General features: G+C 49.6%; 1 long non-coding RNA gene across 1 annotated transcript; it reads right to left on the bottom strand.

Moving 5' to 3' along the window:
• Window positions 1–10687: 10687 nt before the first annotated feature.
• On the bottom strand, window positions 10688–25887 carry LOC141094059 (uncharacterized). Its single transcript, XR_012233017.1, has 3 exons — window positions 25766–25887; window positions 16864–16948; window positions 10688–10852 (listed from the first exon to the last, which is right to left on the bottom strand). It is a non-coding gene; the product is annotated as an uncharacterized lncRNA (long non-coding RNA).
• Between the last annotated feature and the right edge of the window lie 792 nt (window positions 25888–26679).

Below are 26679 nucleotides of genomic sequence, written 5' to 3'. Positions count from 1 at the left end.
AAGGTCGAGATACTGACCGCTGGGGGCAGGGGAGGCCTAACGTAAATATGCAGTATGACTACCGAAACAGACGGAGATGGTCCTCCCGACTGGTAGGGCAAGGTGACATGGGTGCCAGGTCTCAAGATCCCTGGGTGATGTCATGTGTTCAACCCCACAAGTTTGAACAGAGGGGGGAGGTATGTGGTGTAGTTACCACTATGTCAGCTAGGGGGCGCTGTGTGGGTGTCCCAGGACGGGTGTACAGGCACATTCAGTGTGGTAACAGGAGCAGGGTCCTAAATGACCATTATGGGTCTCAAGGTGGGTGGCCTTGGGATGCAGGCTCCAGGGTGTATTGATCAGCAGAGGTACTGCTGATCTTTCTGTTACACTGTGTCAGGGAAGCCTGTGTGTGTCTATACAACCTTTAGTGATGTCATAGCCATGTGATCACCTGTGGGTGTGGTTACAGGGCTATGTAATTGAGGTGTTTGGCACATGTGAGACAGTGTGGAGGGAGTCTGTCTGAGTGTGGACAGACTTCCATGTGTCCAGGTGGGACACTACAGAGAGTGTATATGGGGAGGACTACAGCTCCCAGCATGTGCTGAGACTCTCAGTCCGAGTCTGAAGCCACGGACATTTCTGTTCCTTTGCCTGAAGTGAAGGTTACATTTCAGTGTTATGCTGTCTATGGTTTATGGAGTAATAAACCTGGTGAAATTTTAAAGGAACGTGCCTCATGTTTGTCTCCCGCTGCACCTAAGCGAGTCGAATCCCTACAATATACAGGACAGGAGGAGTGGTACTGTGCAGTGTATATATACAGGAGTGGTACTGTGCAGTGTGTGTTTATGTGTGTGTATATATATATATATATATATATATATAACAGGAGGAGTGGTACTGTGCAGTGTATATATACAGGAGGAGTGGTGCAGTGCAGTGTATATACAGGAGGAGTGGTGCTGTGTGTGATGTACAATGTCTGTGAGGTATGGGGTTTTGTCCACAAAATATGATGTTTTCTGTTGTAACTTTCCAGAAAGATTCGGCAGATATGACAATCCAGGCTGCTAGCTCTGCAGTTTCATCCCTCCTCCCTTCACACACACACAGAGCAGTGCCACCCCCCCTCCTCTACAGCCTGTGTTCGCACTAGTAATAGGAGACCCCCCTGCTGTTACAACCATTTGTTTCCTTCTCTCCTCTTCAGAGCGGGAAAAACTTCTTTGTTTGAAACAAATAAAACTATGAGAGACTATACCATAAGAACCAAATACCCTAGAGATATGAAAATCACATTTTTGTAATCCGGGCGGTCACAGCGTCGCTGCCGTGGTTCTTGCGAAGCCTAATCCTTTCAGAACCTGAGATATGTGTTCCAGCTAAACGGTGTATCAGAACTACTGCATATTTGGTCTTGAATTATTGTACTCAACAAATCACAATCAATGATGCCCTATATATGTCTGTGCGGGCTGCCCCCACGGAGTTATGATTAGTATAAGTTTTCTAGTGTAATTCTAAATCCAAAAGGGAGAGGTGGGATTAACCCAGCATGCATCTCTCCGTGATGTCACATAGCAAGTCTATAAAGCATTTCCTGGACAAAACCAGAGCAAAACAGCTCAAGTCGTCGTGCTAGAAAGACCCAGATGAGCGGAGAAGTGCAGCTCCGCCTCCACCCACCTTAGCCGCATGGTCTGCCTAAGGAACAATATGGAACTGTGAGTGTACTCTCTTTGTTTTCTCCACTTTTATTTTATACCTGTACTGTACACATTTTATGTCTCAATTTTATAGCAACTTTTATCTGTAATCACTGTCCTCTTTCGGAAAATAAATGAAATAATTATTTAGATCTGTCTCTATGCTCTAAGACTCGAACTATACGCCTTTGATAGATAATCGCTACTAATTCAAGGGGTTTGCCACGGACCCTCTTAATTTAACACTGTGAATTAAGTAACCGTGACTGGTGGCAGCGCGATTTGTGTACGGCTATTGCGGCTTGCTGGCAGTCTAGAAGGGTCTTATATAGCTGAATGAGGGTCTGCGGCACCAGCATTCATAATTCCCTTAATGCAGAAGCCTAATTGCCGGTTCACAACAGGCAGCCCGTCCGGCGACCAATTATCCTAGGTGCAGTTCCCTGACTGACCTGAGGGTAAGGGGGGCGCCGGAGAGCTGCAAGTTCCAAAGTGGAACTGAGAAAGTGGGATATACATAAATCCCCGCAGTACTTGAAAGATTGATAGCAGTGGTGGGGCATCCAAATTAAACTCCCCCTGCGGCAAATTGTAGAGCGAGATTAGCTTGCTGCATATTTTTGGTCACATGGTGCCAGTGTTGGGATAACTAAGATAAGCCCCACTGCGCCTGTGATAGCCGTGTGCCGGCATTGTGTCACGCCCCTCCGTCCGCTGATACACCCGTGTCAGTGGTGGGATTGTGACATAGTGGTGACACAGGGTCCGCTGTCCGTCGCGTTTTGGTGGCAGCGGGACCCCCGTTAGTGTCGCCCGTAAGTAGACGAACGGCGGTGGGCTGTTCGTCACACTGTGCAGTGTATATACAGGAGGAGTGGTGCTGTGCAGTGTATATATACAGGACAGGAGTGGTACTGTGCAGTGTATATATACAGGACAGGAGTGGTACTGTGCAGTGTATATATACAGGACAGGAGTGGTACTGTGCAGTGTATATATACAGGACAGGAGTGGTACTGTGCAGTGTATATATACAGGAGGAGTGGTGCTGTGCAGTGTATATATACACTACAGGAGTGGTACTGTGCAGTGTATATATACAGGAGGAGTGGTGCTGTGCAGTGTATATTTACAGGACAGGAGTGGTACTGTGCAGTGTATATATACAGGAGGAGTGGTGCTGTGCAGTGTATATACAGGAGGAGTGTTACTGTGCAGTGTATATATACAGGACAGGAGGAGTGGTACTGTGCAGTGTATATATACAGGACAAGAGGAGTGGTACTGTGCAGTGTATATATACAGGAGTGGTACTGTGCAGTGTATATATATATACAGGAGGAGTGGTACTGTGCAGTGTGCTTCACCTGCATTTTCTTACAGAGAGCCTCCATTAGGCGAGACATGAATTGGGGCCCTTGATCGGTAAGCATCTCCTTGGGAAATCCTACCCTTGAAAAGATGGTCACCAGTGCGTCAGCCACCTTATCTGCCCTGGTTGATGACAGAGCTACTGCCTCTGGGTACCGGGTAGCGTAGTCTACCACGGTGAGAATGTATTGCTTTCCGGAGCTGCTGGGGACGGCCAGCGGGTCTACAATGTCCACCACAATTCTCTGGAAAGGCTCCTCTATCACTGGCAATGGGATAAGAGGAGCCTTAAGAGCAGGCCCCGCCTTACCCACTTTTTGACAGGTGTCACAGGAGCGGCAGTATTGTGTTACATCTGTCCCCATCTTGGGCCAATAGAAGTGTTGAGACAGCCATGCCTTAGTTTTGCTGATCCCCAAGTGTCCAGCGAGTGGAATCTCATGGGCAATCCGCAACAACTCAGTTCTGAACCAATAGGGGACGACCAGCTGTCTTTCCCTCAACCACTCCTTTTGGGAATCTCCGGGTACTGTCTCCCTGTGATGGTGTGATAGGTTATGTGGATATCATTTTTTGCATATTCTTATTTTTAACAATTCCAGTTATTTTCATAGTGTTTTTCTTATTACATTGTAAGTCTACAGCCTCACTGTATCTGTCTCTTGATGACCCCCTGTAGTGCATTAATCCCTAAGGCCCTTTTGTTCTCCTCTGGGAGGCCTGGAAACCGCCCCAACTTGTTTGACTACCCCTGGACAAGGAAGGGGGTGGGGGGAAGAACAGCAGCTGGACAAGTCAGTTCCGGTGTGGACAGGATCGTGCACAGACAGCACTTCAGAGAGAGAAGGACTCATTTTATCCTCTGGTGCTAGAGTTTTGGAATCTCGTTTCCCTGGACATTTTATCCTGATACTGGACTGCATTCTTATTCTGGACTATCTTATCCTTTGTGTGGTGGACTGAATATGGACCTTTTCGTATTTTTGCCTGAATAAAGGTCTTGGAATTGTTCACTCTTCGCTTGCTCTGTTGATTGTGTGATACCAGAGAAGGACCCCGTGACAACTGGTGGCAGCAGTGGAATCAACAGAGCGTCACCCAATGGAGAACCACCCACAGAGTGAGTACAGAAATTGGACTGTATGCAGTTTACAGGAGAGAGCCAGAGACCTGGGCCTGAACTACCAGGGACTGACTAAAGAGGCCTTAATCGATCTACTGGTGGGCGCTTGCCCGGCCACCTCCTCCCAGATGTCTGAAGAACGAGCACTGGAGACAGGGATTCCCATCCAGAAAAGCCAGTGGTTGGTGTGGTATGAAGAAGAGATGGCGGTTCTGGGCCCCGGCGTCTCTCAGGAGTACAAGGAGGAGGCTGCCCGCTGGGCACAGCGGAGACAGGAAGCAATGGAGCTTGAGAAAAAGGGAGTAAGGCAATGTGGAGTGTAACCTCAACAATCCAGGAGCCTGTACGGATCACCCGGACAGAGTTTAAGCCATTTGATGAGGCTTCTGGAGATGTGGAGGGGTTCTTCAAAGACTTTAAGCAGTAGTGTGCTGTGATGGAGGTGCCCCACTCTAGCTGGATGTGTTTGTTAGTGGGGCTCCTGAACGGAAGCATGGCGGAGGCTTACCGAACCATTGATGCACTGCGGAATCGGGATTATAACATTGTAAAGCGGACTATCCTGGATTACCATGCTATCACCCCAGAGTGAGTACAGAAATTGGACTGTATGCAGTTTACAGGAGAGAGCCAGAGACATGGGCCTGAACTACCAGGGACTGACTCATATAGGGCCAAGTTCCGAGACCTCCCATGCACCACGGGGGGGATCATTTAGGATGTATGCACATAAGATGTCGGAGGCATGTCGGAGATGGCTGGAAGCAGAAAATGCCTTTACTGTGGAAGATGTTATACAGGCGTTCCTTATAGAACAATTTCTTGCCAAGTGACCTGCAGAGGTACGGGAATGGGTCCGGGAGCGCACGCCATGTACCGTGGATAGAGCTGCAGCCCTGGCCGATGAAGCCCTTACTATCCGGCCGCAATGGAGGAGGCTTCTGGACAATGAACCACAGAGCGAGAAGGACCCATTTTATCCTCTGGTGCTAGAGTTTTGGAATCTCGTTTCCCTGGACATTTTATCCTGATACTGGACTGCATTCTTATTCTGGACTATCTTATCCTTTGTGTGGTGGACTGAATATGGACCTTTTCGTATTTTTGCCTGAATAAAGGTCTTGGAATTGTTCACTCTTCGCTTGCTCTGTTGATACCAGAGAAGGACCCCGTGACAACTGCACCCCATGACACTCCCGGTACAACCTTCCTCGTTCCCAGAACACCCTCTCCTTATCCTGATCAGCAGAAATAAAACATCTCAAATAAGACTCCAAAGTCTGGTTTGTTCTCTCCGTCTGCCCATTGGTCTGAGGGTGAAATGCAGAGGAGAAGGACAACTGAATTCCCAGCTTGGAACAAAAAGTCCTCCAAAATCTAGAAACAAACTGATCTCCTCTGTCAGACACAATGTTCTCAGGAATCCCATGCAAGCGAACCACCTGTTGCAAAAACAAGGGCACCAACTCTGAGGAAGATGGCAACTTAGGGAGTGGTACAAGATGGACCATCTTAGAGAATCTATCACAAATCACCCAAATAACAGATATTCTCTGAGAGACAGGCATATCAGAAATAAAATCCATTGAAATATGGGTCCATGGCCTCCTGGGCACCGGCAAAAGGCATCAACAACCCACTAGAGTGAGAACAAGGTTTAGACCGGGAGCAAGTCCCACAGGACTGCACAAAATTCCTGACATCACGAGACAAGGCGGGCCACCAAAAAGACCGACTCACCAAATCTCTAGTACCAAAAATACCTGGATGACCAGCCAATGCGGAGCAATGAACTTCAGACATTACTCTCTTCCTCCACGGTTCAGGAACATACAATTTTCCAATGGGACAACGCTCAGGTTTGTCCTCCTGAAACTCTTCCAGAGCACGTCTCAAATCAGGCGAGGTGGCAGAAAGAACTACCCCCTCACCTAAGATGGTAGCAGGCTTGGTCACAATAGGAGAATCAGCGAAGAAACTCCTAGAGAGGGCGTCTGCCTTGACATTCTTAGTGCCCGGAAGAAAAGAGACCACAAAATCAAAACATGTGAAAAACAAGGCCCACCTAGCCTGTCTAGGACTCAAGCGTTTGGCCGACTCAAGGTAAATCAAATTCTTGTGGTCAGTAAGGCCGGTTTCACATTAGCGCTTTTTCAGCGCACGCATGGCCGGGGGTAGCTCCGCCCCCGAGCCGGCTCTCTGCCCGGCGTGCCCGCCCCTTGCTTGTAGCGCCGCCTACTAGCGGACAGAGGCGCCTGCGATCGGCGCACCCTATCTTTAGCATAGGGTGCGCAGATCGTGCGCAGGCCGTGCGCTAGTTGCGCTTTGACCTGCGCTGCGCACTTTTGACGGTGCGCCGTGCGCGCCAAAATCAAACTTTTCGGATTTTGGCGCGCACGTGCTCGGGTACAGATAAATTGAAAAGTCGACTCTTGGGAAATTTACACCCAGGGCTCAACTCAATTGCACTGTCATAACTCCTATGAGGAGGCAAAGACGCAGACTTATTCTCACTAAATACATCATAAAAATCAGCCAAATAGTCAGGAACATCATGCGACTGGGGAGAGGTGGAGAAAACAGGAGCGTCACCAAGAGCACTCCGACAACCCCAACTCACCACAGACACAGATTTCCAATCCAAAACTGGATTATGGATTTGCAACCAGGGAAATCCCAGAACAATGGTATCATGCAAATTATGCAACACCAAAAAACTGCAATTTTCTTGATGGTCTGGGGCGACCCGCATTACCACCTGGGTCCAAAACTGAGGTTTATTCTTCGCCAAAGGAGTAGCATCAATACCCCTCAAAGGGATAGGCGTCCGCAGAGGTGTCATAGGAAACCCACAACGTTTAGCAAAATCCAAGTCCATCAGGTTCAGAGCCGCTCCCGAATCCACAAAAGCCTTAGCGGAAAATGTGGACAGGGAGCAAATCAGAGTAATTGCCAGAAGAAACTTAGGTTGAACACCACCCACAGAAAATGTGTGTGCAAAACGTTTCTCTCGTTTAGGGCAGACAGAAATCATATGAGAGGCATCTCCACAGAAAAAACACAGCTTATTACGCCTTCTGAACTCCTGACGTTGCGCCCTAGACAAAACTCTATCACATTGCATAGGTTCAGACATTTGTTCAACAGGTGGCAACATTTCTCGTGTACTTTTACATTCACGTAAACGCCGATCAACCTGAATGGCTAATGACAGAATCGTCAAGACCAGAGGGAACAGGAAATCCCACCATAGTATCTTTTACGGTTTCTGACAAACCCTTCCGAAAGAGAGCTGCCAAGGCACCATCATTCCAGGTAGTAAGGACCGCCCACTTTCGGAATTTTTGACAGTATAACTCTGCAGAATCCTGACCCTGGCTCAATGCCAACAGGGCTTTCTCAGCTTGATCAATAGCATTAGGTTCATCATACAACAACCCCAAGGCTTGAAACACTGCGTCCACATTAGTTAGAATAGGATCATCAGGTGTCAAAGAAAACACCCAATCCTGGGGATTGCCTCACAGCAAAGAGATGACTATTTGAGCTCCCCGATGAGTTAGGCTTCAAGGCAAGAAATAACTTACAATTATTCTTAAAATTCAAAAATTTAGACCGATCCCCAAAAAACACATCAGGAGTAGGAATCTTTGGTTCAGCAGCATGTGAATGAGCAAGATAGGCGGAAATTCCCCGCACTTCAGCAGCCAGCTGCTCCACACGATTAGACAATTGCTTAATCTCCATTAAGAAAATTCCTCCTATGGCCCCAGAGAAAAAGAGGAAAAAATATACATAAAAAAAAATTCTGACACTTTTTTTTTTTACAATTCTTTCCTGCTATTGAGTACCCTAGAATCTACGGTATGGCTGGTGATTCTGTTATGAATGAGTCACCGGAGGAGGAAAAAACAAAAATACAAGCTAAGTCCAGAAAACCGGAGAGGTTGGTAGCTAGCGGATTGCAGACCCCTGATCTTATTCACAACAACTAACAGTAGCCGTGGGGTGTTCCTACAGTGGTCCTAGACACCTCGTTCACAGCCGGAGAACTAAATAAACCTAAAGAAAGAAAGGGGAAATCTAAACTGCCCCAGAGCAGACCCCAAAGCAATAGACAGCCCCCAACATGTATTGACGGTGAAAACAGATGAAAACACAAACACAGACAGAAAGACAGGCTGAGCAAACGATGGGGCCCTCACTAACTAGATAGGACAGGAAAGAAAAGCAACTGTCTGCAATCACGCAAAAACCCTGCCAAAAATAATGTCCAACACGTCTGATAGAAAAAGCCCTGAAGTTATTAGACTTAAAAATCACTATATCAGTACTCAGGTATATTCTAAAAACAGAGCAAAGAGATCAACTGATTAGAGACAAAAACGGAGTTCAGCCAGTCCCAACCAGGGCTGGCTGAACACCAACACTAAGTAAACCAGACAAAATCTCATGGAACAATAGCAGAGCAAAAACCTAGCTTTAGTAGACAGGACTAAACTGGAGGCCAGAGCTCAGAGCAGAGAGGATCACCAGCAACTCAGCAGGGCGTCGGCAGCCTTATATCCACTCAGAGATTCCGGATGTCCAATCACACTTCACCTGTTCAGATGACAGGTTTTCCCATCCAAATCAATTTCACTACCTCCTTTCACCAGCAGAGGGAGTTCATCGGACATCAAAGGTGAAGGAGAAAATGAGCTCATAACACCCGCCCCCCCGTGTGCAGTACTAGAAGCGTGACATTACTGACTCCCCCGTGTGCAGTACTAGAAGCGTGACGTTACTGACCCCCCACCCTATGCAGTACTAGAAGCGTGACGTTACTGACCCGCCCCCCCGTGTGCAGTACTAGAAGCGTGACGTTACTGACCCTCCCCCCGTGTGCAGTACTAGAAGCGTGACGTTACAGACCCCCCCCCCCGTGTGCAGTCCAGGACCTCACAGGCCCACACTGTCCATCATTTACTCTCTGATGGTGACCATCTCGTATTTGTACTGGTGGAAGCTGTTGATGCCGTGCAGGGTGATGGCTTTGATGTGGTAGCGGAGGAAGAGGCTGTGGTCTCCCTGAGGTCGGCCGGAGCTTCAGGACCATGAGCAGCATTGTGTGCAGGATGTGCAGGTATCTGGGGAAGGGGTCTTAGTCACTGATCAACGAGAGAAGGAAGTGGTGTCAGCAGGAGGAAAAGTAAGAAGCGCCGCACTACACCGGGAGGGGGTGGGCCGCACTCTACCCGTACGCCGGGAGGGGGTGGGCCGCACTCTACCCGTACGCTGGGAGGGGGTGGGTCATGGTGTATGTGTTAGTGATGCCTAGAAAGTAGAGCTACATCTGACACTAACGCTGACGGGGGCAGCAGCGGCCTCTCTGGGTCTCACCTTGCCCTGTGTGGTGCACAGCAGCTGGTTCTTCTGGCAGAACGCTAGAAACAGGTTGACCATATCCAGGCTGGGCAGCTGCCGGTTCAGCCCTTCCACGACCACATCAAAGCTGGTGCTGACGTCGCTGCTGATCTCTAGGGAGAAGGCGGCCTGCATGGCTCCCGCTCGTCCCATCATCACCGATGAGTATGTGGTGCAGAGAACACAGTGCGATACTCAGGACAGCCACTAGATGGCAGCAGACGCCAGAAGACTGCAGGGAGCCCACCCCACACTAGAGGGGCATTCACACTGTCAGACGGGCGCCCCTGCTCTAGAGAGAGGCTCAGGTACACGACAGCTCCTCATACATGACGGGGAATTCAGCATTTACATGTGGACCTGCAGCATTACAAGAACCAGCCAGCCAGATATAAGAGGAAACAATACACAGGGAATGATGGGCTGATTGCTGCGGGTCCATAATAACTAATATAGGAATGGATCGGGACGCCCGCCCCCATCACATCCCGGGATCAGCGGGGATCGGGGCGAGGCGGCCTCTGCTCCGGGTTTATAAGAAGAGATAAACGTTCTGCAGCTTTCTCCCATATAAATGTTCTGCGCCATCATCTCTCACTGGTAAGATCTCTGTGCTGTCAGTTGATCCCACCCCTGGCCCACGCACTCTAATCCCCCCCACCCACCTACACTCTGATCCTCTCCCCCTTGTCCACCCCCCCCAGTCCACACTGATCCACCCGCCACCCCCAGTCCACACACTGATCCCCCCCACCCCCGGTCCACACTGATCCTCTCCCCCTTGTCCACCCCCGGTCCACACTCCGATCCCCGAGTCGCAGCAGGGTGTCGGTGTGTGCTGTGGGCGCAGCTCTGATGCGGTGACCTGTGCGCTGTCAGCAGAGGATCTGGTCACTCACCCGGCTGACTTCTTGTGTGCGGAGAATTCTCAGGCTTATTACGGCGCTTTCTCCCCGTACACGAACTTCTCGTCCGCCATGGTGGAGCCCATGGAGTTCTCTGATATGTAGGAGCGCAGCGTGCACAGCTGGAAACCCAGGAACCAGCCGACCCCGATCAGGGAGCTGATGATGCTGGGGGGAAGCACAGAATTATGAGTGACCCCTGATATAACGAGGACCCTTCATAGAAGGAGGCCCCCGACTGACCATCATAGAAAGAGCGGAAAAGTCTTAGTTACTCACCAGTTAACGGTATTTTTCGGAGTCCATAACAGCACCACCTGAGAGAGGGGATCCGCCCTTCAGGAACAGGAAACCTACAGATACAAAAGGGCGGCACCTCTCCCACGCATCAGTTGGATTACAGAGCACAAGAGGACCTCCAAGGTTAATGCATGATTTATGTACAGTATTATTATTATCTAAATATTTATCCCCAGTGGGTATATACAAGAGGTAGACGTGCACACCCGATTTAACTAAGGGAAGGGAATATATGGGTGCTGTCATGGACTCCGAAAAATACCGTTAACCGGTGAGTAACTAAGACTTTATTTGGTCGTCCATGACAGCACCACCTGAGAGAATTACAGAGAGTAATAACTACTTTAGGGAGGGACTACAGCCTGCAGTACCCTTATACCAAAAGAGAGGTCTGCGGAAGCACCCAGGTCTAGCCTATAATGACTATAAAAGGTGCTTGGAGAGGACCAAGTAGCCGCCTTACATATCTGGTCAATGGAGACTTCCGATCTCTCAGCCCACGAGGTCGCCATGGCTTTGGTGGAATGCGCCCTCAGCTTCCCGGGTGGCGACCTGCCTTTTGAGGTGTATGCTATTGAAATCGCCTCTCTAATCCACCTAGCTAGTGTATTTTTTGACACTCTACAACCTTTCCTAGGGCCTTGATGGGAGACAAACAGGGCATTATCTTTTTTCCAGGGATCGGTAACTGCCAGATATTCTATGAGGCATTTCCTAACATCCAGGGAGTGTAGTTTCTCTTCCTTCTCATTAGTTGGATTAGGGAGGAAGGATGGAAGGACTATCTCCTGTGTCCTATGAAAGCTAGAAACTACCTTAGGTAAGTACACTGGATCAGGTCTGAGTATTACCCTATCGTCTTTAAACTGTAAATAAGGAGGACGCCTAGATAATGCCTGGATGTCGCTTACTCTGCGAGCTGACGTCAGGGCTACCAGGAAGGCTATTTTGAGGGACAGGTTTTTTATGGAAGCTGGTGAGATAGGTTCAAATGGAGCTTCCGTTATAGCCGTGAGGACTAGGTTCAAGTCCCATGGCATGAATCTGTCCTTCACTATTGGCCTGGATCTACCTGCCGCCTTAATGAACCTACTGACCCAGTAATTACCCGCGATGTTGCAGCTAAAGAGGGCCCCCAAGGCTGATACTTGTACTTTAAGGGTACTAGTAGAAAGCCCCATGTCCAGACCTTTCTGTAGAAACTCTAGGATCTGAATTATAGGCGCAGAATCCCCAGCGACTACTCCTGAGTTCTGAAGGAATTTCTTCCAAATTCTGACATAAATTTTTGTAGTAATGATTTTTCTACTTTTAAGTAGGGTGTTAATCAGGTCTGGGGAAAACCTTTATCTATTAGCAGTGACCGTTAAAACTCCACGCCGTCCGATGTAAGCCAGCCACTTGAGGATGGAAGACTGGGCCCTGGGATAGGAGATGTCCGGAAGAACCCACGGATCGGACGCTGACATGGTCTTGAGGCATGAGAACCATGCCCTCCTAGGCCAAAATGGAGCAATAACTATCACCCTTGCTCTGTCCTTTCTGATTTTCCTCATCACCAGGGGTAGTAGAGATAGGGGAGGGAAGGCGTAGGCTAGCCTGAAGTCCCACTTTATCAGAAAGAAAGAAAGAAAAGGCATCTACCGCCAGAGGATTCTCTCTGGGATTTAGGGAGCAGAAATGTCTTAATTTCCTGTTTTCCTTGGTGGCGAAGAGATCTACCTCTGGATGTCCCCGCTTTGTACAATCAGGTTGAAGATGGAGGTGTTTAGGGACCATTCTCCTTGCTTTAGCAGATTGCGGCTTAAGAAGTCTGCCGTGATGTTTTCTTTCCCTTTTATATGTAGAGCTGTTAAAGATAGAAAATGTTGCTCTGCTAGTTGGAACAACCGCTCTGCTACAATCATCAGGGGTTTGGAACGAGTCCCGCCTTGGTGGTTGATATAAGCCACGGTGACCTGATTGTCGGAGAACACTCGTACGTGATGGCCCTGTAGATGCACAAGGAGCTTTTTAACTGCCTGCTCCACTGCTGTCAATTCTTTCAGGTTAGATGATATTTCTATCTGATGATGCTCCCATAGGCCCTGGACTAGAATCTCACCCATATGGGCCCCCCAACTGGAAGGGCTAGCATCCATGGTGACTATGTGGGTTTTGTTATACTCCCAGGGTACCCCTCTGGATAAATTATCCTTGTCTAGCCACCACTGTAGGGACTCCCTTGTGTTTCGGGACAAGGTTAGCTGGCCCTCCAATTAACCCCCAAGGACTTTTTGATGTAATAAAACCTCGCCCTGTAGTTTCCTTGCATGAAACTGTACCCACTGGACCGCGGGGATACAGGACGAGCGAGAACCCAGAAGGGACATGGCTTTCCTGAGGGACATGGTGTGGTTATTGGAAGCATTCAGGACTTGATAGTGTAGGTGAACAAGCTTCTCCGGAGGCAGACGGCATTCCTGTTTCCCAGAATCTAGGATTAGGCCTAAGAATTGTTGGACTCTCATCGGTTGTAACCGAGATTTTTTGATGTTTAGCAACCATCCTAACCGCTCTAGGGCAGACATTGCCCTTTGTAGCTGTTCCAAACAATGATCTGCTGTTTTGCCTACAATAAGAAACTCATCCAGGTAGGGGACCACTAGAATGTCTGATTCACGCAGATGGGCCATGACCTCCGCTACCACTTTAGTAAATACTCAGGGAGCGACTGCCACCCCAAAGGGGAGGGCCGCATATTGGAAATGTCGAACTGACCCATCTAACTGAACGCTACTCTGAGGAAACGCTGATGAGCTGCATGAATGGGTATATGGTAGTAGGCGTCCTTTAAATCTAACACCACCATAAAGCAGTTTTGAAACAGCAATTTTATTGTGGATTTAATTATTTCCATTTTGAACGGACGTATGACCAGAAACTCGTTGAGGGCCTTAAGGTTTATTATAGTCCTAAAGGAGCTGTCTGGCTTGCGGACCAGGAACAGAGGGGAGTAGAAACCCTTCCCCCATTCTCCCTCTGGAACTTCTGTTAGGACCTTCTTGCCGCACAGATCATGAACCTCGGCCTCCAGGGTAGCTTGTTCTGATGTGGAAGATCTGAGAGGGGTGACTTTAAATCGATCTTGGGGAACCCAGGAAAATTCTAGTCGCAGTCCCGCAGCTATCACCCCCAGTATCCAGTTGCTATTAGAGATCAGCAACCAGGCTGGGTAGAAGGCAGCTAGTCTCCCTCCTACCGGGGCAACTAGTTATTGGGGCGGCTTTTTAGTGTCGCGAGCTGGACCTTCCTGGCGCCCCCCTCCTCTAAACATAAATCCTGTACCTTTCCTTCTTTTCTCATTCCATCTGCCCTGATCTCTGGACGGCCTTCTACGGAAATATCCTTTCCTGGTAAAGGGACATCTATAAGAAGGGTTCGGCAAACTGGGGAATTTCTTTTTATCATCCCCAGCCTTTTCTAACAGTTCGTCCAGGACGGGGCCGAATAGATATTCCCCCTCACAAGGAATGGAGCAGAGTCGGGACCTGGCCTGGATATTTCCCGGCCAGCACTTTAACCAGAGCGCCCTTCGCGCTGCATTAGACAGTCCGAGGTTCTAGCCGCCATCCTTGCAGAGTCTGCTGAAGCATCGGCTAAAAACGCAGCGGAATTCTGGATGATCGGCAGATTTTTTCGAATGGAAGCTCTTGAGGTTCCGTCTTTTAGCTGGGAATCCAGTTGATCTAGCCAGACCATCATGGATCTGGCTGTACATGTGGCAGCTATCGCTGGTCTTAGCGCGCCTGCTGACATCTCCCATGTTCCCTTTAGAAAAGAATCTGCTTTTTTATCCAGCGGATCTTGCAAGGAGGCCATATCGTCAAAGGGTATGGAGGATTTTTTGGACGCTTTGGCTACTGCCGCATCCAACTTAGGGGCCTTATCCCATCTGCTTACTACTGGGTCATCAAAGGGGTACCTCCACTTGAAAGCTGGTGGCATGGTGCCCCTTTTTTCAGGCCTCTTCCATTCTCTATCTATCAGGCTCTGGACTTTTATGGAATAAAATTCTTGGACTTATGTGCGCTGCCAGACAAAGTGTCACATCCAGGTTATGTAGAAAGATTAACAATTTATTTCCCAACGCGTTTCGAAGTACATCACACTTCCTCAGGGGATACATGTCATCCCCTGAGGAAGAAGTGTGATGTACTTCGAAACGCGTTGGGAAATAAATTGTTAATCTTTCTACATAACCTGGATGTGACACTTTGTCTGGCAGCGCACATAAGTCCAAGAATTTTATTCCATAAAAGATTCATGCTGGCGGTCACGGAGTGGACCTTTGGACGTGCAGCAGGCTGACAACTGATCTGATATGCCTTAATCTCTCCTGGAAAGGGTGAGTAAATTCCTTTTATTTTCTTCCAATTTCTACCCGGATAAGACCCTATTACGCTCTTTTTTTCCTGTAGTCTAAACGTATTGAGGCTCTGGAATTTATCATTTAACGGAAAAGCCCTGCGTTTTCTGGGGTCTAGACCCCTGAACATCATGTCCTGTGCAGAGTTCCGGTTTTGTCTGCTACCCCCATAGTGGACTTTATTACTTTAACTAGTCTATCCATTTGGTCTAAGGGGAAGCAGAACCGGCTAGAGTCTTCATCCGAGGAAGACGAAGAGGAGGCCGGGGAGTCTGAGGAGTTATCGTCTTTCCTAGGGGCGACCGAGGACTCCGAGCCTAAAAACTAGCCTCTCTTCTTCTAGAAGATGAGCCCCTTGAGATAGGGCCTTCATCTCTGTCCTGATCATCTCCCTCAGGCTTGTAGTGAAGTCAGGTGTCCCTTCCGCTACCTGCATAAACGGGGGGAGAGTGTAAGGGCCTGACAATCTACCCATGGACTCTCGTTCCCTATCAAGCCCTACCGTCTGTCGCACGCATGGCTGACATAACTTTTTAGGATGTCCATCTGGTAAAGGGCAACTACAGAGGGCACATACCCTGTGCTTCTGTTTCCTGTAGCTTTCCTCCCCTGCGAAAAAACATAAGGGAACACTGCATCAGGGTACATTCACGGAGATCTCTTACCCATGCAGATGAGGCAGGTACCGGATCACGGAGGGAGGCAGGGGGATTCTTTAGTCTGGAGGAACTCTGTCCGCTCGTTCGTCTCTGTTTCTTCGGCTGGCCACTCGTATGGGGTTTCGTTGTGGCCTGTTTCTGTGGGCGCTCCTGCGCCTCGTCCTGCTGGTCTATGGAGGCTTCCGTCGTATCCATTGCCTTCGGAAGCACCCCAGCAGCGTCCCCTGCCTGCCGTATATGGCCTCCTGGTTCTGGCCGTGGCAACTCCTACCCGGGACCCTCCCGAGACCCAGGACATGCGAGCACCCGCAGCGCACACCGGAAGCCGGCCGGCACCCGACTTCTGGTTTCGGCATTCCCGGCCCCGCCCCTTCCACCACGTCACCCCCGCCGCTCATCTGAGACCGCGGGAGCGTGCGAGAAGGAGCCGGCACGGCGCCCCCGGCCCGGAGAGCCTCCAGCCCCCACGTGCGCCACCACGTACCCGCCGACCAGGCCCCAACGCCGACCCGGATGAGGAGAGGACCGGACCCCGGGGGGGAACGCACCAGGAGACCGGGGCATACATACCTCCTGATGCTGGCACTATGGAGGTGGTTGTCCACCGGACCCTATGCTCCACCTGCTCCGACCACTGCCATGGCGACCTACCCGGCCCCACCGTGGCGCTTCCAGGGACCCCGCGCGGACCGAGGTAGGAGATCCCCCTGCTACCTGGGTCAGTCAGCCGGCCTGGAAATATCCTCGACGACTCCATAACGGACAATCTGTAGGAAGTTCTGTCCTCTAGGAACAGGAAACCAACTGATGCGTGGGAGAGGTGCCGCCCTTTTGTATCTGTAGGTTTCCTGTTCCTGAAGGGCGGATCCCCTCTCTCAGGTAGTGCTGTCATGGACGACCGAATAAAGCACAATGCTCTGCTCGTCCTCTCTCTCTCCCCCCAGCGTTTCGCTCTCTATCTCCCTCCCCCCCTCCTGAGTTTCACTCACGTACTCACCAGAGCGGGGAGTTAAGCCGTGTGATGAGACGTGCCAGCCGCTGTTGCCGGGTCGGAGAGGATGCCCATTGTGCCAGTCTGCTCCCTGTAATAAAACACAAAACTGAAAGAAGCGGAGAAATGATAAGTCCAGGGAAGGCTGGAGAATGACTGCACCATTATAACTGGACGTTATAGCACCCAGCGTGCAGGAGTCAGGAGACGCCGGATATTACAGCCAGGAGGGATAATAGTAGTATAATACACCAGAGTGGAGGCCGCACATTATAGCACCCAGCATGCTGGAGTCAGGAGACGCCTGATATTACAGCCGGGAGGGATAATACGAGTATAATACACCGGAGTGGAAGCCGCACATTATAGCACCCAGCGTGCTGGAGTCAGGAGACGCCGGATATTACAGTCAGGAGGGATAATATGAGTATAATACACCGGAGTGGAAGCCGCACATTATAGCACCCAGCGTGCTGGAGTCAGGAGACGCCGGATATTACAGTCAGGAGGGATAATATGAGTATAATACACCGGAGTGGAAGCCGCACATTATAGCACCCAGAGTGCTGGAGTCAGGAGACGCTTGATATTACAGCCAGGAGGGATACGAGTATAAGGCCAGAGTCACACTGGCGAGGAATACGGGAGATTGAGAGGCGCAAAAAGCACGCATTAGACACGGACAAATGATTCTCTATGGGGTCCCACGCACCAGGCGGTTTTTTCTCTTCCGTATCCTACGCTCCGTGCCAATCGCAGCATGCTGGGACTGTCAGCGTACCACGCCCGTAGTACGCCAATGCAAGTCTATGGGTGCGCAAAAAGTACGGGTTACACACGGAACACACGTGTGACCTGCGAGAAATACGCAGGTCTTTTGGCTGGTGAACAGGAAATGGGCCAATCCATCATCAGGAAGCCTAGACATGCAAATGAGCTCAAAAACCGCTCCAGACATCCAGGAAGTACGCCTCCACGGAGTACAGCAGCAGCATGGCGTCCACATACATTAGTGTAGAGCTCCTCATTGTCCTGGTGCAGGAGCGTCCAGAAATATGGGACCCACGCGATGCTAATTATGAGAACCGGACAAGAAAGGAGGCGTCATGGAGGCGCATCTGTCGCCAGATGTACCATGACTTTGGGGACAGACCACGTGATGAGCAGCATAAAATTTGTAAGTGCAACCATAAAAATATCATTAACCTTAGTGCGCGCTAAAAAATGTGAATCTACAATCAGCACCCCCCTTCCTGTGCATGTACTGTTATTAGCCTCATGAGGCCGTTACATTTGGATGTGACACGTGGCTTCACACAGCCATAATTAGGGGTTAGGCCACAAGCTCCTCATCCTCCTAGCCAATAAAATTAGTTTCAGTGGAGCTAATGAGACCCTGTGTATCGGCCCAATTACATATGCCACCATGGGTAGAAAGCACACCCCAGAAGGCCCCATGCCTAGACTACTGGTAGAAAATGTGACCTCTCAAATATGTGATTTTGACAATCTTTCCTGTCACATTGCAGTGGAAGATGTGATGAAACGGTGGAGAAGCATCCGGGACCAGTTCCGCCAGGAACGCCAGCAGCGGTCCAGGAGTGGGGATGCTGGATATGTAAAAAGGAAGTACATATACTATGACTGGCTGTCCTTCCTCGCCCCAATTCTGGATCTGAGACCGTAAGTACATACCTCACACCACATTACACAAATACATTACACAAATACTTTACAGGGACAAAAATATTGATGTATTTTTGCCTCTGTTTTATTTCATAACAGAACTCAATCCAACCTTACGGATCGAGGAACGGCCTCAGAGGCAGAGCCCATTATAGATCCTGTAGGGGATGAGGTGGCTGGCCCATCTTCTCCCCCTACAAGAAGGATGGCTGAAGATGAGGCATCACAAGACCACACAATGGCTGGCCTACACACCACACCAACAGGACGGTCTGCTGCTGCCACCTCACCCATCCTGGAAGAGCCGGGCAACTTGAGCAGCAGCCCAACTGCCCAGATCAGGTCCTCCCCACAGGCTGCTCTAGCATCACGGCGAACAAGAAGAAGGCGTCAGGTCACCATTCAAGAGAGCAGGACCAATGTGGACACAGGGGTGCTGAATTATTTGTCCAGAGTCACTACAGATGATGGTGAGGAGGCCTATGCTCGTAGCCTCACCCTTTATCTCCGTGCCCTTACCCGTGAGGTCAGGCTCCGTATTAGGGGATGTATTCAGATCCTGCTAGATACAAGCACCCCCCCCAATACCCCATATGAGGTTTTTGAATTTCTGGAGAGGTGGCAGCTCTCACCATGAAATTTAATGCGCATGCGACCATCCACACAGATGCTTGCTCAAGCAGGGTCTGAACAGCCCCCAATACGTGGGCCAACACCTCAAGCCCTTCCTCCCCCTACCCATCCTTCTATTCCGCAGCCCCAAATGTCTTCCTCAAGTCAACCCCACCAATATGGCCACTTGTACCCACCCAGTGTTGAAGGCTGGTCCCAACCTGGTTGGGGACGATCTGGCTATCTTGGTGGGTATGAGCCACGGGCCTACCATAGCCAACAAGAAGCCCCTCACCATCATCAGTACTCTGGCCAGTATCCCCAACAGGCCCAGGAGGCTGGACAATTACAGCATCATGGGCAACAGTATGGCCCCACACAGGGCGATGTTGGCCACAATGTCCAGCAGCACCCACAGGCTGGTCATCCACGTTCCCCTTCCCCTACATATGAGGATTTATGATTCTAAAATGTTTGGAGATGTCCAGTGAGATGTAACTGGTGCTCATAATCTAAAACAAAAAACAGGTGTTCTCCTTCACCAACATTTAGAACATAATTTAACACTCACATTTTTAAACAATGTTTTCCAAACATATTAAACAATCCATCATGACAGGCAACGCTACCTCACGCCTTTCACACAGATATTACATGTGTGTAGAAAAGAGAATATTTAAATGCGCTATACTGTAAAATGAAAGGATGAAAATACACTACTCACTTGCTAGCGCATAGGAAAGGCGTGCTCGCCTTAGTTAAGTAGTCACCTTTTTTGTTAGCAATCTCTAGTAAAAAAAAGTCTAGGCGACCATCATTCAGAATATCACGCTCTCTCTATGTCTTAACAAGTGAGTTTTGTATTTTCATCCTTTCCGGTATAGCATGCTTAAATATTGTCTGTTCTACAGACAGGTAATATCTGTGTGAAAGCTGTGAGGTAGCCTTGCCTGTCATGGTGGAATCTTTCTATGTTTGGCTAACATTATGTGGAAATGTGAGTGTTATCTTGTAGCCTTTATTTTGGTGATGGAGCTCACCTTTTGTTGCCCAATCATGGTTAATCTGTAGCAATGTTGTTATTGCATAATGTTTGTTGCTGTTCTGTTATGTTAATTTTACAACAAGTTAAAGAAGGCACAAAGGGTCATTTTGGCCATTGCCAAATTTGTGTTATGGCAAAATTATGTTTGCCTTTAAGCAAAACAAAAAAAAAAAAAAAAAAAGGCAAAACTAAATATTTGTCTACTCTAGTTAACGTCTCTGTGTGATTTTTCACAATCCCTCACAACATACTAACAGACACCAACCAATGCAATGAAACAGTCATAGAATCATTAAGGCTTGAGTAATATATATTTAGACACACTTAAAGAAACAAATTATAACAGACACAGCATGCTCTCGCCAAGAAGTTGCCCCCTCAGGTGAGATAAAGTAATTCGTGAATATATCACGCACTTTGAGGCCAGAGAGCGGTCTACGCTGAGGGTTGATAGGTGGTCTCACCCTGCGCACATTGTCCGGCCTACGCACAACACCAGCAGAGGAGGAACAATCATGTATCCTGGTGAAGTTATGCAGAACAACACAGGCTTTCACAACTTCATTCACATTTTGCTCACTCAACTGAATGGCAGACTGGAGTACCCGCCATTTGGCAGAAAGAATCGCAAAGGAACACTCCACCAGTCGCCTAGCACGTGATAGGCGCAAGTTAAAAATTCTGCGCCTGTGGTCAAGGTTGCGCCGGGGATATGGCCTCATAACATTACGTGATAACTGAAAGGCCTCATCTGCCACAAGGACATAAGGGACTGATTCTTGAGTGGAGCCTGGTAGCTGGCGTGGTGGTGGTAGATCCAACTGGTTGGTGCGTAGCCGCCGAGCCATTATGGAAGTATTGAAGACTCTAGAGTCTCCCGTCCTTCCATAGGCCCCAATGTCAACAATTATAAGCTTGTATTGAGGGTCTACCAGAGCCAACAATACAACAGAAAAGTATTGTTTATAATTGAAGAATTGGGAGTCAGAGTTCAGCGGCTTACGCACCCTGATATGTTTGCCATCCAGGGTCCCAATACAATTTGGAAACTGGCAGTCCTCCTCAGTCCTCCCTTGAAATCCTTAACCAGTCTTCCATCCTGGGCTCGGGTAGGACCACTTGATGGAGTCTTGTCCAGATTTGTGCACATGTAGACCTCACTATGCCTGAAATGATGGATTTTCCATTGAGAAACTCATGGTGGAGGGCGGCATAAGACAGGCCAGTGGACAGGAAGCTGTAGAACAACAGAAATAGTCCAGGTTAGAATGGCTAAAGTAAAAAAAAATCAGTTACATGCCGACCAAACTTGTTAGGAAATGATAGAGAAGAACACACACATATTTGGTGGCACAATGACTAAGTGATATGCAGGACATATTAGATGTAACATTCTGCTGTGTCAGGTGCTTCATATTTGGAGTAAGATGAGGGTATTAAACTTTGTCCAAGAAGGCCAAAAAACATACATTAACACACACATTATGAACATAGAGATTGTGGTTGTGTAGTACATACCGTATTGTGAGTACAAGTCGCTCCTCTGCAGATATGGCTTTGCGCATCCTTGTGTCCTGAAAGGTGATCCCAGGGCGCACTGTCTCCAAGAGGCGATCAAATGTGGCAAGGCTCATGCGACAGTACTGGTAAAATTTATCCGGATGCTGCCGCAGAGAAGAATAGAGGCGGTGAAAATGACCTCTTGTGAGTCGTTGCCTCAAAACTGGATGGACCCACATGCGTCTCCTCCTCCGCGGATCCACTATCACAGGATATGGTTGCCCAACGCGCCGTGACAAAAGCCAGGTAAAGAGAACCTGCTCAGTTGTGTTGAATCGCAGACCCTCTGCCATGCTGCACAAAGAACACCAACACACCTCATGAAAGCAAGGTGACAAATGGACAGAATGGAGGCAGCCACCTGTTTCTGAGTGTCTAAATAGGGTGCAGGCTAATGATTTAAATTGTTTGCAGGCCTCAAAACCGTTAAATGTCCATTTTGCAAGGCTGCGAGAAAATCTCACCATACGGATGCCACACGGATTACATACGGATACACACATGCGCAAAATACGCGACCTCACCCTGCTTACGGATTGCCTACGGAGCACTGTTTAGTGGTCATTCATCCGTATTACGCAAGTAAACTACGGACCGTATTTTGCGCAGGTTCGTGTGACTCCAGCCTAATACACCGGAGTGGAGGTTGCACATTATAGCACCCAGAGTGCTGGAGTCAGGAGACGCCGGATATTACAGCCGGGAGGGATAATAGGAGTATAATACACCGGAGTGGAGGCCGCACATTATAGCACCCAGAGTGCTGGAGTCAGGAGACGCAGGATATTACAGCCGGGAGGGATAATAGGAGTATAATACACCGGAGTGGAGGCTGCACATTATAGCACCCAGAGTGCTGGAGTCAGGAGACGCAGGATATTACAGCCGGGAGGGATAATAGGAGTATAATACACCAGAGTGGAGGTCGCACATTATAGCACCCAGCGTGCTGGAGTCAGGAGACGCAGGATATTACAGCCGGGAGGGATAATAGGAGTATAATACACTGGAGTGGAGGCTGCACATTATAGCACCCAGTGTGATGGAGTCAGGAGACGCAGGATATTACAGCCGGGAGGGATAATAGAAGTATAATACACCGGAGTGGAGGCCGCACATTATAGCACCCAGCGTGCTGGAGTCAGGAGACGCCGGATATTACAGCCGGGAGGGATAATAGGAGTATAATACACCGGAGTGGAGGCCGCACATTATAGCACCCAGCGTGCTGGAGTCAGGAGACGCCGGATATTACAGCCGGGAGGGATAATAGGAGTATAATACACCGGAGTGGAGGCCGCACATTATAGCACCCAGCGTGCTGGAGTCAGGAGACGCCGGATATTACAGCCAGGAGGGATAATAGGAGTATAATACACCAGAGTGGAGGCCTCACATTATAGCGCCCAGCGTGCTGGAGTCAGGAGACGCCGGATATTACAGCCAGGAGGGATAATAGGAGTATAATACACCGGAGTGGAGGCCGCACATTATAGCACCCAGCGTGCTGGAGTCAGGAGACGCCGGATATTACAGCCAGGAGGGATAATAGGAGTATAATACACCGGAGTGGAGGCCGCACATTATAGCACCCAGAGTGCTGGAGTCAGGAGACGCCGGATATTACAGCCGGGAGGGATAATAGAAGTATAATACACCGGAGTGGAGGCCGCACATTATAGCACCCAGCGTGCTGGAGTCAGGAGACGCCGGATATTACAGCCAGGAGGGATAATAGGAGTATAATACACCGGAGTGGAGGCCGCACATTATAGCACCCAGCGTGCTGGAGTCAGGAGACGCCGGATATTACAGCCAGGAGGGATAATAGGAGTATAATACACCGGAGTGGAGGCCGCACATTATAGCACCCAGAGTGCTGGAGTCAGGAGACGCCGGATATTACAGCCAGGAGGGATAATAGGAGTATAATACACCAGAGTGGAGGCCGCACATTATAGCACCCAGAGTGCTGGAGTCAGGAGACGCCGGATATTACAGCCAGGAGGGATAATAGGAGTATAATACACCGGAGTGGAGGTCGCACATTATAGCACCCAGCGTGCTAGAGTCAGGAGATGCTGGATATTACAGCCAGGAGGGATAATAGGAGTATAATACACCAGAGTGGAGGCCGCACATTATAGCACCCAGCGTGCTGGAGTCAGGAGACGCCGGATATTACAGCCAGGAGGGATAATAGGAGTATAATACACCGGAGTGGAGGCCGCACATTATAGCACCCAGAGTGCTGGAGTCAGGAGACGCCGGATATTACAGCCAGGAGGGATAATAGGAGTATAATACACCAGAGTGGAGGCCGCACATTATAGCACCCAGCGTGCTGGAGTCAGGAGACGCCGGATATTACAGCCGGGAGGGATAATAGGAGTATAATACACCAGAGTGGAGGCCGCACATTATAGCACCCAGCGTGCTAGAGTCAGGAGATGCTGGATATTACAGCCAGGAGGGATAATAGGAGTATAATACACCAGAGTGGAGGCCGCACATTATAGCACCCAGCGTGCTGGAGTCAGGAGACGCCGGATATTACAGCCAGGAGGGATAATAGGAGTATAATACACCGGAGTGGAGGCCGCACATTATAGCACCCAGAGTGCTGGAGTCAGGAGACGCCGGATATTACAGCCAGGAGGGATAATAGGAGTATAATACACCAGAGTGGAGGCCGCACATTATAGCACCCAGAGTGCTGGAGTCAGGAGACGCCGGATATTACAGCCAGGAGGGATAATAGGAGTATAATACACCAGAGTGGAGGCCGCACATTATAGCACCCAGCGTGCTGGAGTCAGGAGACGCCGGATATTACAGCCGGGAGGGATAATAGGAGTATAATACACCAGAGTGGAGGCCGCACATTATAGCACCCAGCGTGCTGGAGTCAGGAGACGCCGGATATTACAGCCGGGAGGGATAATAGGAGTATAATACACCGGAGTGGAGGCCGCACATTATAGCACCCAGCGTGCTGGAGTCAGGAGACGCCGGATATTACAGCCAAGAGGGATAATAGGAGTATAATACACCGGAGTGGAGGCCGCACATTATAGCACCCAGCGTGCTGGAGTCAGGAGACGCCGGATATTACAGCCGGGAGGGATAATAGGAGTATAATACACCGGAGTGGAGGCCGCACATTATAGCACCCAGCGTGCTGGAGTCAGGAGACGCCGGATATTACAGCCAGGAGGGATAATAGGAGTATAATACACCGGAGTGGAGGCCGCACATTATAGCACCCAGCGTGCTGGAGTCAGGAGACGCCGGATATTACAGCCGGGAGGGATAATAGGAGTATAATACACCGGAGTGGAGGCCGCACATTATAGCACCCAGAGTGCTGGAGTCAGGAGACGCCGGATATTACAGCCAGGAGGGATAATAGGAGTATAATACACCGGAGTGGAGGCCGCACATTATAGCACCCAGCGTGCTGGAGTCAGGAGACGCCGGATATTACAGCCAGGAGGGATAATAGGAGTATAATACACCGGAGTGGAGGCCGCACATTATAGCACCCAGTGTGATAAAACTGCTGGGGGGACGGAGGGGAGAGGAGCACAGGGGGCTTATACGGAACAGTGAGGAGAGGAGGAAGCCGACACAGCAGAGATGGGGTAATGTTATGCTGCACAACAGAAAGTAGCTGAGGCTTTCATCGAGCTGCAGGCACACAGAGACGTCATGGGCAAACTCAGCTCTGCTGCATCTATGTGGTGTAGTGAGGCTGCAGTTTATTTGGTGCAAGACATAGTGGTGGTGACATGTCATACGGAGGCAGACGGGCGGAGAGGCGGATACGGAGGCACAAGGAGACGGCAGAGGCGGACACACATTCCATAGACACACACATCTCTGGCGCCGTCACACGGACACATTGCAGCCCCCGGGTCACGCACACATCCAGCTCAGCTCCATCTCGCAGCTTGCTCCGCACACAGCCGCCACATCCTCTCCCGATGCAGGTCTCGGTCTCACCTCCCGCAGCCGCCGGACAGGTGACTTGCCCGGGTGCTGACACCGCCTCCCGGTGACTGTAGGGGTCGGAATATCACACAGACCTCGCCCCCGGTCACAGACCCCGCCCCCCGGTCACAGACCCCGCCCCCGTCGCCCCCTCACCTCCTGCAGCAGCCACATAACAGCCTGGTCACATGGGCATGACGTCACGGAAGCTCCTGTAGTACACCGTGTAATAGCTTCCAGTTCGTTCTCCTGCCCCTAGGTGTCGCTGTCCACTGTTGGTATAAAATGAGCGATGTGAAGGGGACGGCGCCATTTCTGATCACAGCTGCGATGTAGTGAGGATGCAGAGGAGGGTAGCTGAGCTGTGTGAGGGCGGGAAACTTGTCTGTGACGCCATTACACAGCAAAGCCGAGATAGCAGACAGCACTCCTTGCTGTGAATGGCGTTAGTGGGAATATGGTGTAGGGTTTTAGTGATGCCATGAGGTGAAATTACCTCACAAAAGATGGTTCCTGTGAAGAAAGTCAGTCAGAGCGGTGTCTGAGCGCTGTATACGGACAGTAATCGTGTCAGGAGATCTGTAGTGCTAGTTTAGGGCTCCACAATAGCAGAAAAGCACAGAATCTCAATTTTCTAAGATTTCCTGTAAAAAGTATGAAGAAATGCGCTGTTATAAATCAGGAAACCGCGGAGATGTGGGGAAAATGCCGCAGAGGAGAAAAAGTGATCGTAAATGATAAATATCAGCATCAAATGATGGCACCGGAGTGACCACACTGAAATAATGAGTAATTACAGAGATCCTCCAGGAGCGAAGGAGGCGACGAGAGGAAATAACAGCGCAAAAGACAGAATAGAGGCAAAAACCAGCAATTTATGGGTAAATTTCATCAAAATACTGAAATAAAGCACGAAAAATACTAAA

Source organism: Dendrobates tinctorius, unplaced genomic scaffold (assembly GCF_039654945.1).
Source record: "Dendrobates tinctorius isolate UK_male_01 unplaced genomic scaffold, ASM3965494v1 ptg000063l, whole genome shotgun sequence".
NCBI lineage: Eukaryota > Metazoa > Chordata > Amphibia > Anura > Dendrobatidae > Dendrobates > Dendrobates tinctorius.
The sequence above is the reverse complement of the archived record's forward strand: the minus strand, read 5'-3'. Positions and strand labels throughout refer to the sequence as shown.